The sequence below is a fragment of the Drosophila ficusphila genome, unplaced genomic scaffold, assembly GCF_018152265.1.
Source record: "Drosophila ficusphila isolate 14025-0441.05 unplaced genomic scaffold, ASM1815226v1 contig_842, whole genome shotgun sequence".
In the NCBI taxonomy this organism is placed as follows: domain Eukaryota; kingdom Metazoa; phylum Arthropoda; class Insecta; order Diptera; family Drosophilidae; genus Drosophila; species Drosophila ficusphila.
In genome coordinates this window covers 2639-19406 of record NW_025064793.1, presented here as the reverse complement: position 1 = coordinate 19406, position 16768 = coordinate 2639, and the positions used below count along the sequence as shown (strand labels likewise).

The 16768-nt window shown below is 34.5% G+C and overlaps 4 non-coding genes across 4 annotated transcripts; all 4 read left to right on the top strand.

Moving 5' to 3' along the window:
- The first annotated feature begins 1 nt into the window (after position 1).
- Positions 2-3963, top strand: LOC122320833. The gene has a single exon (XR_006245873.1). It is a non-coding gene; the product is annotated as a large subunit ribosomal RNA (ribosomal RNA).
- Positions 3964-9323: 5360 nt separating this feature from the next.
- On the top strand, positions 9324-11318 carry LOC122320830. Its single transcript, XR_006245870.1, has one exon. It is a non-coding gene; the product is annotated as a small subunit ribosomal RNA (ribosomal RNA).
- A 600-nt stretch (positions 11319-11918) lies between these two features.
- Positions 11919-12098, top strand: LOC122320840. The gene has a single exon (XR_006245878.1). It is a non-coding gene; the product is annotated as a 5.8S ribosomal RNA (ribosomal RNA).
- A 437-nt stretch (positions 12099-12535) lies between these two features.
- LOC122320835 lies at positions 12536-16496 on the top strand. The gene has a single exon (XR_006245875.1). It is a non-coding gene; the product is annotated as a large subunit ribosomal RNA (ribosomal RNA).
- The last annotated feature ends 272 nt before the right edge of the window (positions 16497-16768 follow it).

The following is a 16768-nucleotide window of genomic DNA, read 5'->3' as shown; positions in this document are numbered from 1 at the left end:
ACAACCTCAACTCATATGGGACTACCCCCTGAATTTAAGCATATTAATTAGGGGAGGAAAAGAAACTAACTAGGATTTTCTTAGTAGCGGCGAGCGAAAAGAAATCAGTTCAGCACTAAGTCACTTTGTCTATATGGCAAATGTGAGATGCAGTGTATGGAGCGTCAATATTCTAGTATGAGAAATTAACGATTTAAGTCCTTCTTAAATGAGGCCATTTACCCATAGAGGGTGCCAGGCCCGTATAACGTTAATGATTACTAGATGATGTTTCCAAAGAGTCGTGTTGCTTGATAGTGCAGCACTAAGTGGGTGGTAAACTCCATCTAAAACTAAATATAACCATGAGACCGATAGTAAACAAGTACCGTGAGGGAAAGTTGAAAAGAACTCTGAATAGAGAGTTAAATAGTACGTGAAACTGCTTAGAGGTTAAGCCCGATGAACCTGAATATCCATTATGGAAAATTCATCATTAAAATTGTAATATTTAAACAATATTATGATAATAGTGTGCATTTTTTCCATATAAGGACATTGTAATCTATTAGCATACAAAATTTATCATAAAATATGGCTTATAGTTTATTTAAATTAAAATGCTTGCGTTTTAACACAAAATAAATGTCATTAATTTGATAAAGTGCTGATAGATTTATATGATTACAGTGCGTTAATTTTTCGGAATTATATAATGGCATAATTATCAATGATTTTTGTGTTTATTATATGCACTTGTATGATTAACAATGCGAAAGATTCAGGATACCTTCGGGACCCGTCTTGAAACACGGACCAAGGAGTCTAACATATGTGCAAGTTATTGGGATATAAACCTAATAGCGTAATTAACTTGACTAATAATGGGATTAGTTTTTTAACTATTTATAGTTAATTAACACAATCCCGGGGCGTTCTATATAGTTATGTATAATGATATTTATATTATTTATGCCTCTAACTGGAACGTACCTTGAGCATATATGCTGTGACCCGAAAGATGGTGAACTATACTTGATCAGGTTGAAGTCAGGGGAAACCCTGATGGAAGACCGAAACAGTTCTGACGTGCAAATCGATTGTCAGAATTGAGTATAGGGGCGAAAGACCAATCGAACCATCTAGTAGCTGGTTCCTTCCGAAGTTTCCCTCAGGATAGCTGGTGCATTTTAATATTATATAAAATAATCTTATCTGGTAAAGCGAATGATTAGAGGCCTTAGGGTCGAAACGATCTTAACCTATTCTCAAACTTTAAATGGGTAAGAACCTTAACTTTCTTGATATGAAGTTTAAGGTTATGATATAATGTGCCCAGTGGGCCACTTTTGGTAAGCAGAACTGGCGCTGTGGGATGAACCAAACGTAATGTTACGGTGCCCAAATTAACAACTCATGCAGATACCATGAAAGGCGTTGGTTGCTTAAAACAGCAGGACGGTGATCATGGAAGTCGAAATCCGCTAAGGAGTGTGTAACAACTCACCTGCCGAAGCAACTAGCCCTTAAAATGGATGGCGCTTAAGTTGTATACCTATACATTACCGCTAAAGTAGATGATTTATATTACTTGTAATATAAATTTTGAAACTTTAGTGAGTAGGAAGGTACAATGGTATGCGTAGAAGTGTTTGGCGTAAGCCTGCATGGAGCTGCCATTGGTACAGATCTTGGTGGTAGTAGCAAATAATCGAATGAGACCTTGGAGGACTGAAGTGGAGAAGGGTTTCGTGTGAACAGTGGTTGATCACGAGTTAGTCGGTCCTAAGTTCAAGGCGAAAGCCGAAAATTTTCAAGTAAAAAACTAATGACTAAATAAATATATATACAAGCCAAAAATAATATACTTGAATAATTTTGAACGAAAGGGAATACGGTTCCAATTCCGTAACCTGTTGAGTATCCGTTTGTTATTAAATATGGGCCTCGTGCTCATCCTGGCAACAGGAACGACCATAAAGAAGCCGTCGAGAGATATCGGAAGAGTTTTCTTTTCTGTTTTATAGCCGTACTACCATGGAAGTCTTTCGCAGAGAGATATGGTAGATGGGCTAGAAGAGCATGACATATACTGTTGTGTCGATATTTTCTCCTCGGACCTTGAAAATTTATGGTGGGGACACGCAAACTTCTCAACAGGCCGTACCAATATCCGCAGCTGGTCTCCAAGGTGAAGAGTCTCTAGTCGATAGAATAATGTAGGTAAGGGAAGTCGGCAAATTAGATCCGTAACTTCGGGATAAGGATTGGCTCTGAAGATTGAGATAGTCGGGCTTGATTGGGAAACAATAACATGGTTTATGTGCTCGTTCTGGGTAAATAGAGTGTCTATCATTTATGGTGGTTACTTGTTCCCCGGATAGTTTAGTTACGTAGCCAATTGTGGAACTTTCTTGCTAAAATTTTTAAGAATACTAATTGGCTCAAACCGATTAGTTCTTATTAATTATAACGATTATCAATTAACAATCAATTCAGAACTGGCACGGACTTGGGGAATCCGACTGTCTAATTAAAACAAAGCATTGTGATGGCCCTAGCGGGTGTTGACACAATGTGATTTCTGCCCAGTGCTCTGAATGTCAAAGTGAAGAAATTCAAGTAAGCGCGGGTCAACGGCGGGAGTAACTATGACTCTCTTAAGGTAGCCAAATGCCTCGTCATCTAATTAGTGACGCGCATGAATGGATTAACGAGATTCCTACTGTCCCTATCTACTATCTAGCGAAACCACAGCCAAGGGAACGGGCTTGGAATAATTAGCGGGGAAAGAAGACCCTTTTGAGCTTGACTCTAATCTGGCAGTGTAAGGAGACATAAGAGGTGTAGAATAAGTGGGAGATATTAGGCTTCGGTTTGATATCGCCAATGAAATACCACTACTCTTATTGTTTCCTTACTTACTTGATTAAATGGAACGTGTATCATTTCCTAGCCATTATACGGATATATTTATTATATCTTATGGTATTGGGTTTTGATGCAAGCTTCTTGATCAAAGTATCACGAGTTTGTTATATAATCGCAAACAAATTCTTTAATAAAACGATGCATTTATGTATTTTTGATTTGAAAATTTGGTATAACTCCAATTACTCAGGTATGATCCAATTCAAGGACATTGCCAGGTAGGGAGTTTGACTGGGGCGGTACATCTCTCAAATAATAACGGAGGTGTCCCAAGGCCAGCTCAGTGCGGACAGAAACCACACATAGAGCAAAAGGGCAAATGCTGACTTGATCTCGGTGTTCAGTACACACAGGGACAGCAAAAGCTCGGCCTATCGATCCTTTTGGTTTAAAGAGTTTTTAACAAGAGGTGTCAGAAAAGTTACCATAGGGATAACTGGCTTGTGGCGGCCAAGCGTTCATAGCGACGTCGCTTTTTGATCCTTCGATGTCGGCTCTTCCTATCATTGTGAAGCAAAATTCACCAAGCGTTGGATTGTTCACCCATGCAAGGGAACGTGAGCTGGGTTTAGACCGTCGTGAGACAGGTTAGTTTTACCCTACTAATGACAAAACGTTGTTGCGACAGCATTCCTGCGTAGTACGAGAGGAACCGCAGGTACGGACCAATGGCACAATACTTGTTCGAGCGAACAGTGGTATGACGCTACGTCCGTTGGATTATGCCTGAACGCCTCTAAGGTCGTATCCGTGCTGGACTGCAATGATAAATAAGGGGCAATTTGCATTGTATGGCTTCTAAACCATTTAAAGTTTATAATTCATTTTATAAACGACAATGGATGTGATGCCAATGTAATTTGTAACATAGTAAATTGGGAGGATCTTCGATCACCTGATGCCGCGCTAGTTACATATAAAAACATTATTTAATACAATGACAAAGCCTAGAATCAATTGTAAACGACTTTTGTAACAGGCAAGGTGTTGTAAGTGGTTGAGCAGCTGCCATACTGCGATCCACTGAAGCTTATCCTTTGCTTGATGATTCGATATTTAATAAAATAACGAAATGGAAAGAATATTATAATTATTAAATTTATTTTGATAATTATAATTTTGGATTTTTGGGGAATCCAAAGAAAAAGGTAGCCAAAAAGTACTCGTCATATTATTAGTGACGCATATAAGATCATGTCAAAGTAAAAGAAACAAAGTAATGTTTGAGATTAACTATGAATCCACTTTTACGGTAGCCAAATGTCCCGTCATATTATTAGTGACGCATATAAGATCATGTCAAAGTAAAAGAAACAAAGTAATGTTTGAGATTAACTATGAATCCACTTTTACGGTAGCCAAATGTTCCGTCATATTATTAGTGACGCATATAAGATCATGTCAAAGTAAAAGAAACAAAGTAATGTTTGAGATTAACTATGAATCCACTTTTACGGTAGCCAAATGTTCCGTCATATTATTAGTGACGCATATAAGATCATGTCAAAGTAAAAGAAACAAAGTAATGTTTGAGATTAACTATGAATCCACTTTTACGGTAGCCAAATGTCCCGTCATATTATTAGTGACGCATATAAGATCATGTCAAAGTAAAAGAAACAAAGTAATGTTTGAGATTAACTATGAATCCACTTTTACCGTAGCCAAATATTCCGTCATATTATTAGTGACGCATATAAGATCATGTCAAAGTAAAAGAAACAAAGTAATGTTTGAGATTAACTATGAATCCACTTTTACGGTAGCCAAATGTTCCGTCATATTAGTGACGCATATAAGATCATGTCAAAGTAAAAGAAACAAAGTAATGTTTGAGATTAACTATGAATCCACTTTTACGGTAGCCAAATGTTCCGTCATATTATTAGTGACGCATATAAGATCATGTCAAAGTAAAAGAAACAAAGTAATGTTTGAGATTAACTATGAATCCACTTTTACGGTAGCCAAATGTTCCGTCATATTATTAGTGACGCATATAAGATCATGTCAAAGTAAAAGAAACAAAGTAATGTTTGAGATTAACTATGAATCCACTTTTACGGTAGCCAAATGTTCCGTCATATTATTAGTGACGCATATAAGATCATGTCAAAGTAAAAGAAACAAAGTAATGTTTGAGATTAACTATGAATCCACTTTTACGGTAGCCAAATGTCCCGTCATATTATTAGTGACGCATATAAGATCATGTCAAAGTAAAAGAAACAAAGTAATGTTTGAGATTAACTATGAATCCACTTTTACGGTAGCCAAATGTCCCGTCATATTATTAGTGACGCATATAAGATCATGTCAAAGTAAAAGAAACAAAGTAATGTTTGAGATTAACTATGAATCCACTTTTACCGTAGCCAAATATTCCGTCATATTATTAGTGACGCATATAAGATCATGTCAAAGTAAAAGAAACAAAGTAATGTTTGAGATTAACTATGAATCCACTTTTACGGTAGCCAAATGTCCCGTCATATTATTAGTGACGCATATAAGATCATGTCAAAGTAAAAGAAACAAAGTAATGTTTGAGATTAACTATGAATCCACTTTTACCGTAGCCAAATGTTCCGTCATATTATTAGTGACGCATATAAGATCATGTCAAAGTAAAAGAAACAAAGTAATGTTTGAGATTAACTATGAATCCACTTTTACGGTAGCCAAATGTTCCGTCATATTATTAGTGACGCATATAAGATCATGTCAAAGTAAAAGAAACAAAGTAATGTTTGAGATTAACTATGAATCCACTTTTACGGTAGCCAAATGTCCCGTCATATTATTAGTGACGCATATAAGATCATGTCAAAGTAAAAGAAACAAAGTAATGTTTGAGATTAACTATGAATCCACTTTTACCGTAGCCAAATATTCCGTCATATTATTAGTGACGCATATAAGATCATGTCAAAGTAAAAGAAACAAAGTAATGTTTGAGATTAACTATGAATCCACTTTTACGGTAGCCAAATGTCCCGTCATATTATTAGTGACGCATATAAGATCATGTCAAAGTAAAAGAAACAAAGTAATGTTTGAGATAACTATATATAAACCTCTTTACGGTAACCAAGAGTCTCGTCACATTAATAATAATAGTTAATGAATGTATAGCCATATAGATGATTGGTGACCGGTAATGAATAAAAAAAAAAAACCTATATTTAATATATCTATAAATAATACATATTATTTGCGGAATCGTTCATATAATATTATACTATGATATAATATTATTAAAATAGGTAATTAATTTATTATTACGATATAAGTCACCCTGACTAACAAAAGATTTTTTAAAATACACAATTGAATGGCGGGAGTAACTGTAACTTTTAAAGTGTAGTTCAATGCCTTGTTAATCAATTAGTAATGTTCATCAATAAATTAATCAAATTCCTACTGTCCCGAAGAATTGCTACTGGGATAAAATTAAATTAAACCAACGCGGCTGGTGCTCACACTAAACACTTTTTTTCCATTAAAAATCATTATAGGTAGGCAAGGCAGTTTTGCCGATCAAAGTATTCTTCAAAATATATGAAATTATGATATCCGATATATATATATATATATATATGATATCAATAATATAAATAAATTTACCATATACATATGAAAATCAGTATGAATATCAATTATATGAAGAAATATATATCATATGTATATAAAAAAGTATGAAATATACCTATAAACCTACCTATAAGTGGTTGCCGACTCAAGTATTGTTTAAAACATATGATATGCATATGATTTTGTCAATAATATTAATAAATTAATCATATACATATGAAAATCAGCATAAATATCAATTATATTAAGAAATATATCATATGTATATAAAAAAGTATGAAATATACCTATAAACTCTTAAGTAAATTGAGAAAAAGCCACAGTGTGGGCTCATCTAGTACTGAAAACACCCGATATCTAGATAGGGTGTTCAAAAACTATTATAGGTAGGCAGTGGTTGCCGACCCAAGTATTGTTCAAAACATATGATATGCATATGATTTTGTCAATAATATTAATAAATTAACCATATACATATGAAAATCAGCATAAATATCAATTATATTAAGAAATATAACATATGTATATAAAAAAGTATGAAATATACCTATAAACTCTTAAGTAAATTGAGAAAAAGCCACAGTGTGGGCTCATCTAGTACTGAAAACACCCGATATCTAGATAGGGTGTTCAAAAACTATTATAGGTAGGCAGTGGTTGCCGACCCAAGTATTGTTCAAAACATATGATATGCATATGATTTTGTCAATAATATTAATAAATTAACCATATACATATGAAAATCAACATAAATATCAATTATATTAAGAAATATATCATATGTATATAAAAAAGTATGAAATATACCTATAAACTCTTAAGTAAATTAAGAGAAAGCCACAGTGTGGGCTCATCTAGTACAGAAAACACCCGATATCTAGATAGGGTGTTCAAAAACTATTATAGGTAGGCAGTGGTTGCCGACCCAAGTATTGTTCAAAACATATGATATGCATATGATTTTGTCAATAATATTAATAAATTAACCATATACATATGAAAATCAACATAAATATCAATTATATTAAGAAATATATCATATGTATATAAAAAAGTATGAAATATACCTATAAACTCTTAAGTAAATTAAGAGAAAGCCACAGTGTGGGCTCATCTAGTACAGAAAACACCCGATATCTAGATAGGGTGTTCAAAAACTATTATAGGTAGGCAGTGGTTGCCGACCCAAGTATTGTTCAAAACATATGATATGCATATGATTTTGTCAATAATATTAATAAATTAACCATATACATATGAAAATCAGCATAAATATCAATTATATTAAGAAATATATCATATGTATATAAAAAAGTATGAAATATACCTATAAACTCTTAAGTAAATTAAGAGAAAGCCACAGTGTGGGCTCATCTAGTACAGAAAACACCCGATATCTAGATAGGGTGTTCAAAAACTATTATAGGTAGGCAGTGGTTGCCGACCCAAGTATTGTTCAAAACATATGATATGCATATGATTTTGTCAATAATATAAATAAATTTACCATATACATATGAAAATCAGCATAAATATCAATTATATTAAGAAATATATCATATGTATATAAAAAAGTATGAAATATACCTATAAACTCTTAAGTAAATTAAGAGAAAGCCACAGTGTGGGCTCATCTAGTACAGAAAACACCCGATATCTAGATAGGGTGTTCAAAAACTATTATAGGTAGGCAGTGGTTGCCGACCCAAGTATTGTTCAAAACATATGATATGCATATGATTTTGTCAATAATATAAATAAATTTACCATATACATATGAAAATCAGCATAAATATAAATTATATGAAGAAGTAATTCATATGTATATAAAAAGTACTGAATTCAATATTCTCTTAAGTTATTATAGGAGAATAACTGTAGGGTGGGTGGCAAGCCCCAATTGAAAATGCCCGATTTCAAGACATCGATGCAAAAAACTACTATAGGATGGTCAGTAGATGTCCATCTAGAATTGATATAAATCTATGTATATAATATGATTTAGTCAATGTTGACAATATATATTATAATATTATCCGTATAAATTTGTTTCTTTATTCTTTTTGAATACGAGACTTGGCTGAGCGGACTAATATTATTAAAACTCAAGATAATAACGTTGAAACGTGCGCCAAGGTTATATATGTATATATATAATAACAATTGGTTTCCAATTATTATCGTTAATTTTTGGTGGCAGGCTAATATAATGTATATTAAATTAGTACCTGCCTTAAAATCGGACGCACTATATCGTTTGCCGGTATAGTGAGTTCAAATAAAATAATAATATTTTTTAATAATATTATTATTAAATAAATACTTATTTTTCATATGCGCTCGGTTTTATATTATATATCATTCGAGAGTTATATGGAAAAATGTTAAATTTTAAATTTAACATCAAAATACAAATGATTTAATTCAATATTTATATTGATTAAACAAAAATTGCAAATGTGTGGATACATAAATAATTATGTATGTTGAAATAAAATGATATTTTAGAATAAAATATTGTACATATAATAAAATTATAGTAGCAAATATATATTAAATAAAAATTATGTTATAAAATTATACATACATACGTATATTTATATATATGATGTAATGAATAATTCTTATAACATCTAAAACTTGTTATATTAGTGGCGAAACAAGTATAAAACAAAACATAAAAGAAGGATTACGAATGCTATACAAGTTTTGGCCGTAATCAAATTCAAAAAATAGAATATTAAAATAATAGATCTATAATATTTATATTGCATTATTTCTATTCGAAAATATGAATGAAATATGTAAAGAAAAACATTATTCTGGTTGATCCTGCCAGTAGTTATATGCTTGTCTCAAAGATTAAGCCATGCATGTCTAAGTACACACGAATTAAAAGTGAAACCGCAAAAGGCTCATTATATCAGTTATGGTTCCTTAGATCGTTAACAGTTACTTGGATAACTGTGGTAATTCTAGAGCTAATACATGCAATTAAAACATGAACCTTTATGGGACATGTGCTTTTATTAGGCTAAAACCAAGCGATCGCAAGATCGTTATATTGGTTGAACTCTAGATAACATGCAGATCGTATGGTCATGTACCGACGACAGATCTTTCAAATGTCTGCCCTATCAACTTTTGATGGTAGTATCTAGGACTACCATGGTTGCAACGGGTAACGGGGAATCAGGGTTCGATTCCGGAGAGGGAGCCTGAGAAACGGCTACCACATCTAAGGAAGGCAGCAGGCGCGTAAATTACCCACTCCCAGCTCGGGGAGGTAGTGACGAAAAATAACAATACAGGACTCATATCCGAGGCCCTGTAATTGGAATGAGTACACTTTAAATCCTTTAACAAGGACCAATTGGAGGGCAAGTCTGGTGCCAGCAGCCGCGGTAATTCCAGCTCCAATAGCGTATATTAAAGTTGTTGCGGTTAAAACGTTCGTAGTTGAACTTGTGCTTCATACGGGTAGTACAACTTACATTTGTGGTTAGTACTATACCTTTATGTATGTAAGCGTATTACCGGTGGAGTTCTTATATGTGATTAAGTACTTGTATTTTTTCATATGTTCCTCCTATTTAAAAACCTGCATTAGTGCTCTTAAACGAGTGTTATTGTGGGCCGGTACAATTACTTTGAACAAATTAGAGTGCTTAAAGCAGGCTTCAAATGCCTGAATATTCTGTGCATGGGATAATGAAATAAGACCTCTGTTCTGCTTTCATTGGTTTTCAGATCAAGAGGTAATGATTAATAGAAGCAGTTTGGGGGCATTAGTATTACGACGCGAGAGGTGAAATTCTTGGACCGTCGTAAGACTAACTTAAGCGAAAGCATTTGCCAAAGATGTTTTCATTAATCAAGAACGAAAGTTAGAGGTTCGAAGGCGATCAGATACCGCCCTAGTTCTAACCATAAACGATGCCAGCTAGCAATTGGGTGTAGCTACTTTTATGGCTCTCTCAGTCGCTTCCCGGGAAACCAAAGCTTTTGGGCTCCGGGGGAAGTATGGTTGCAAAGCTGAAACTTAAAGGAATTGACGGAAGGGCACCACCAGGAGTGGAGCCTGCGGCTTAATTTGACTCAACACGGGAAAACTTACCAGGTCCGAACATAAGTGTGTAAGACAGATTGATAGCTCTTTCTCGAATCTATGGGTGGTGGTGCATGGCCGTTCTTAGTTCGTGGAGTGATTTGTCTGGTTAATTCCGATAACGAACGAGACTCAAATATATTAAATAGATATCTTCAGGATTATGGTGTTGAAGCTTATATAGCCTTCATTCATGGTGGGCAATAAAATGTTTATTGTGTTTGAATGTGTTTATGTAAGTGGAGCCGTACCTGTTGGTTTGTCCCATTATAAGGACACTAGTTTCTTAAATGGACAAATTGCGTCTAGCAATAATGAGATTGAGCAATAACAGGTCTGTGATGCCCTTAGATGTCCTGGGCTGCACGCGCTACAATGAAAGTATCAACGTGTATTTCCTAGACCGAGAGGTCCGGGTAAACCGCTGAACCACTTTCATGCTTGGGATTGTGAACTGAAACTGTTCACATGAACTTGGAATTCCCAGTAAGTGTGAGTCATTAACTCGCATTGATTACGTCCCTGCCCTTTGTACACACCGCCCGTCGCTACTACCGATTGAATTATTTAGTGAGGTCTCCGGACGTGATCACTGTGACGCCTTGCGTGTTACGGTTGTTTCGCAAAAGTTGACCGAACTTGATTATTTAGAGGAAGTAAAAGTCGTAACAAGGTTTCCGTAGGTGAACCTGCGGAAGGATCATTATTGTATATAATATCTTTACCGTAAACAACAATAACTTGTTTTAATTATAAAATATATTTTTATAATATAACAAGATAAAATTGCCAAACAATTATATATTTATAAAAAAAAGAAGTTCAATGAAAATTTGGATTAAATTTTTTTATAAATAAAATCAAGCAAACAAGAATAATAATCAAGCAAATTAAATTGTATTATAATATATTCACAAATTTATGTTTATATATTATAATATGAAACTTGCGTGTATATGGACCATAATATACACGCGTTGCGAATATGTATTGTTCACCATAGTTATGGGCATACATTGGCTAATGCAACAACCTAAAATGTTGAATGTTGTACCTGGTTTACTTCAGGTTAATGTTTTATATAAAAAACGCAATATTATATCACATTAAAATTATATGAAATTGTAAATTATCCAAGTAATAAATGGTATAATATTGTTTATATAAAACTAAGACATTTCGCAGCATTTCGTTTTAGGTATAAAAAAAAGATTTATTGAAGGAATTGATATATGCCAGTAAAATGGTGTATTTTTAATTTCTTTCAATAAATTCATATTTGACAAATTGAAATAATAAATATAAAAACTCTAAGCGGTGGATCACTCGGCTCATGGGTCGATGAAGAACGCAGCAAACTGTGCGTCATCGTGTGAACTGCAGGACACATGAACATCGACATTTTGAACGCATATCGCAGTCCATGCTGTTATGGTACTTTAATTAATTTTTTAGTGCTGCTTGGACTACATATGGTTGAGGGTTGTAAGACTATGCTAATTAAGTTGTTTAGAAATTTGGTAATCAAATTTCTAAGCATATGGTATATTATTGGATAAAAATTTTAATTAAATATAATTATTATTTTTATTCATAATATTAAAATATCTATGGAAAACATTATCTCACATTATAAATAATTTGATTGTGAAAAACGAAGAAAAATATTTTCATTTTCAATCATATAATACTGAGGAATGTCTAGCATAAAAAATGTTTGAAATATTTTTCATCTAGAATTGTCTCTTATTAATGATTTAGTAAAATTGAAATCTTTTGTAAATGTTATTGTTCTTCGTTAAATTCGTTTAAAACTCATAACTAAATTAAAACTAATTAACGAAAAAAATTTTTATACGAATTCATTAAATGTTTCTCCATTATATAAATGTAAAGAATATATTGAAAAAAAAATGTTATATACAACCTCAACTCATATGGGACTACCCCCTGAATTTAAGCATATTAATTAGGGGAGGAAAAGAAACTAACTAGGATTTTCTTAGTAGCGGCGAGCGAAAAGAAATCAGTTCAGCACTAAGTCACTTTGTCTATATGGCAAATGTGAGATGCAGTGTATGGAGCGTCAATATTCTAGTATGAGAAATTAACGATTTAAGTCCTTCTTAAATGAGGCCATTTACCCATAGAGGGTGCCAGGCCCGTATAACGTTAATGATTACTAGATGATGTTTCCAAAGAGTCGTGTTGCTTGATAGTGCAGCACTAAGTGGGTGGTAAACTCCATCTAAAACTAAATATAACCATGAGACCGATAGTAAACAAGTACCGTGAGGGAAAGTTGAAAAGAACTCTGAATAGAGAGTTAAATAGTACGTGAAACTGCTTAGAGGTTAAGCCCGATGAACCTGAATATCCATTATGGAAAATTCATCATTAAAATTGTAATATTTAAACAATATTATGATAATAGTGTGCATTTTTTCCATATAAGGACATTGTAATCTATTAGCATACAAAATTTATCATAAAATATGGCTTATAGTTTATTTAAATTAAAATGCTTGCGTTTTAACACAAAATAAATGTCATTAATTTGATAAAGTGCTGATAGATTTATATGATTACAGTGCGTTAATTTTTCGGAATTATATAATGGCATAATTATCAATGATTTTTGTGTTTATTATATGCACTTGTATGATTAACAATGCGAAAGATTCAGGATACCTTCGGGACCCGTCTTGAAACACGGACCAAGGAGTCTAACATATGTGCAAGTTATTGGGATATAAACCTAATAGCGTAATTAACTTGACTAATAATGGGATTAGTTTTTTAACTATTTATAGTTAATTAACACAATCCCGGGGCGTTCTATATAGTTATGTATAATGATATTTATATTATTTATGCCTCTAACTGGAACGTACCTTGAGCATATATGCTGTGACCCGAAAGATGGTGAACTATACTTGATCAGGTTGAAGTCAGGGAAACCCTGATGGAAGACCGAAACAGTTCTGACGTGCAAATCGATTGTCAGAATTGAGTATAGGGGCGAAAGACCAATCGAACCATCTAGTAGCTGGTTCCTTCCGAAGTTTCCCTCAGGATAGCTGGTGCATTTTAATATTATATAAAATAATCTTATCTGGTAAAGCGAATGATTAGAGGCCTTAGGGTCGAAACGATCTTAACCTATTCTCAAACTTTAAATGGGTAAGAACCTTAACTTTCTTGATATGAAGTTTAAGGTTATGATATAATGTGCCCAGTGGGCCACTTTTGGTAAGCAGAACTGGCGCTGTGGGATGAACCAAACGTAATGTTACGGTGCCCAAATTAACAACTCATGCAGATACCATGAAAGGCGTTGGTTGCTTAAAACAGCAGGACGGTGATCATGGAAGTCGAAATCCGCTAAGGAGTGTGTAACAACTCACCTGCCGAAGCAACTAGCCCTTAAAATGGATGGCGCTTAAGTTGTATACCTATACATTACCGCTAAAGTAGATGATTTATATTACTTGTAATATAAATTTTGAAACTTTAGTGAGTAGGAAGGTACAATGGTATGCGTAGAAGTGTTTGGCGTAAGCCTGCATGGAGCTGCCATTGGTACAGATCTTGGTGGTAGTAGCAAATAATCGAATGAGACCTTGGAGGACTGAAGTGGAGAAGGGTTTCGTGTGAACAGTGGTTGATCACGAGTTAGTCGGTCCTAAGTTCAAGGCGAAAGCCGAAAATTTTCAAGTAAAAAACTAATGACTAAATAAATATATATACAAGCCAAAAATAATATACTTGAATAATTTTGAACGAAAGGGAATACGGTTCCAATTCCGTAACCTGTTGAGTATCCGTTTGTTATTAAATATGGGCCTCGTGCTCATCCTGGCAACAGGAACGACCATAAAGAAGCCGTCGAGAGATATCGGAAGAGTTTTCTTTTCTGTTTTATAGCCGTACTACCATGGAAGTCTTTCGCAGAGAGATATGGTAGATGGGCTAGAAGAGCATGACATATACTGTTGTGTCGATATTTTCTCCTCGGACCTTGAAAATTTATGGTGGGGACACGCAAACTTCTCAACAGGCCGTACCAATATCCGCAGCTGGTCTCCAAGGTGAAGAGTCTCTAGTCGATAGAATAATGTAGGTAAGGGAAGTCGGCAAATTAGATCCGTAACTTCGGGATAAGGATTGGCTCTGAAGATTGAGATAGTCGGGCTTGATTGGGAAACAATAACATGGTTTATGTGCTCGTTCTGGGTAAATAGAGTGTCTATCATTTATGGTGGTTACTTGTTCCCCGGATAGTTTAGTTACGTAGCCAATTGTGGAACTTTCTTGCTAAAATTTTTAAGAATACTAATTGGCTCAAACCGATTAGTTCTTATTAATTATAACGATTATCAATTAACAATCAATTCAGAACTGGCACGGACTTGGGGAATCCGACTGTCTAATTAAAACAAAGCATTGTGATGGCCCTAGCGGGTGTTGACACAATGTGATTTCTGCCCAGTGCTCTGAATGTCAAAGTGAAGAAATTCAAGTAAGCGCGGGTCAACGGCGGGAGTAACTATGACTCTCTTAAGGTAGCCAAATGCCTCGTCATCTAATTAGTGACGCGCATGAATGGATTAACGAGATTCCTACTGTCCCTATCTACTATCTAGCGAAACCACAGCCAAGGGAACGGGCTTGGAATAATTAGCGGGGAAAGAAGACCCTTTTGAGCTTGACTCTAATCTGGCAGTGTAAGGAGACATAAGAGGTGTAGAATAAGTGGGAGATATTAGGCTTCGGTTTGATATCGCCAATGAAATACCACTACTCTTATTGTTTCCTTACTTACTTGATTAAATGGAACGTGTATCATTTCCTAGCCATTATACGGATATATTTATTATATCTTATGGTATTGGGTTTTGATGCAAGCTTCTTGATCAAAGTATCACGAGTTTGTTATATAATCGCAAACAAATTCTTTAATAAAACGATGCATTTATGTATTTTTGATTTGAAAATTTGGTATAACTCCAATTACTCAGGTATGATCCAATTCAAGGACATTGCCAGGTAGGGAGTTTGACTGGGGCGGTACATCTCTCAAATAATAACGGAGGTGTCCCAAGGCCAGCTCAGTGCGGACAGAAACCACACATAGAGCAAAAGGGCAAATGCTGACTTGATCTCGGTGTTCAGTACACACAGGGACAGCAAAAGCTCGGCCTATCGATCCTTTTGGTTTAAAGAGTTTTTAACAAGAGGTGTCAGAAAAGTTACCATAGGGATAACTGGCTTGTGGCGGCCAAGCGTTCATAGCGACGTCGCTTTTTGATCCTTCGATGTCGGCTCTTCCTATCATTGTGAAGCAAAATTCACCAAGCGTTGGATTGTTCACCCATGCAAGGGAACGTGAGCTGGGTTTAGACCGTCGTGAGACAGGTTAGTTTTACCCTACTAATGACAAAACGTTGTTGCGACAGCATTCCTGCGTAGTACGAGAGGAACCGCAGGTACGGACCAATGGCACAATACTTGTTCGAGCGAACAGTGGTATGACGCTACGTCCGTTGGATTATGCCTGAACGCCTCTAAGGTCGTATCCGTGCTGGACTGCAATGATAAATAAGGGGCAATTTGCATTGTATGGCTTCTAAACCATTTAAAGTTTATAATTCATTTTATAAACGACAATGGATGTGATGCCAATGTAATTTGTAACATAGTAAATTGGGAGGATCTTCGATCACCTGATGCCGCGCTAGTTACATATAAAAACATTATTTAATACAATGACAAAGCCTAGAATCAATTGTAAACGACTTTTGTAACAGGCAAGGTGTTGTAAGTGGTTGAGCAGCTGCCATACTGCGATCCACTGAAGCTTATCCTTTGCTTGATGATTCGATATTTAATAAAATAACGAAATGGAAAGAATATTATAATTATTAAATTTATTTTGATAATTATAATTTTGGATTTTTGGGGAATCCAAAGAAAAAGGTAGCCAAAAAGTACTCGTCATATTATTAGTGACGCATATAAGATCATGTCAAAGTAAAAGAAACAAAGTAATGTTTGAGATTAACTATGAATCCACTTTTACGGTAGCCAAATGTTCCGTCATATTATTAGTGACGCATATAAGATCATGTCAAAGTAAAAGAAACAAAGTAATGT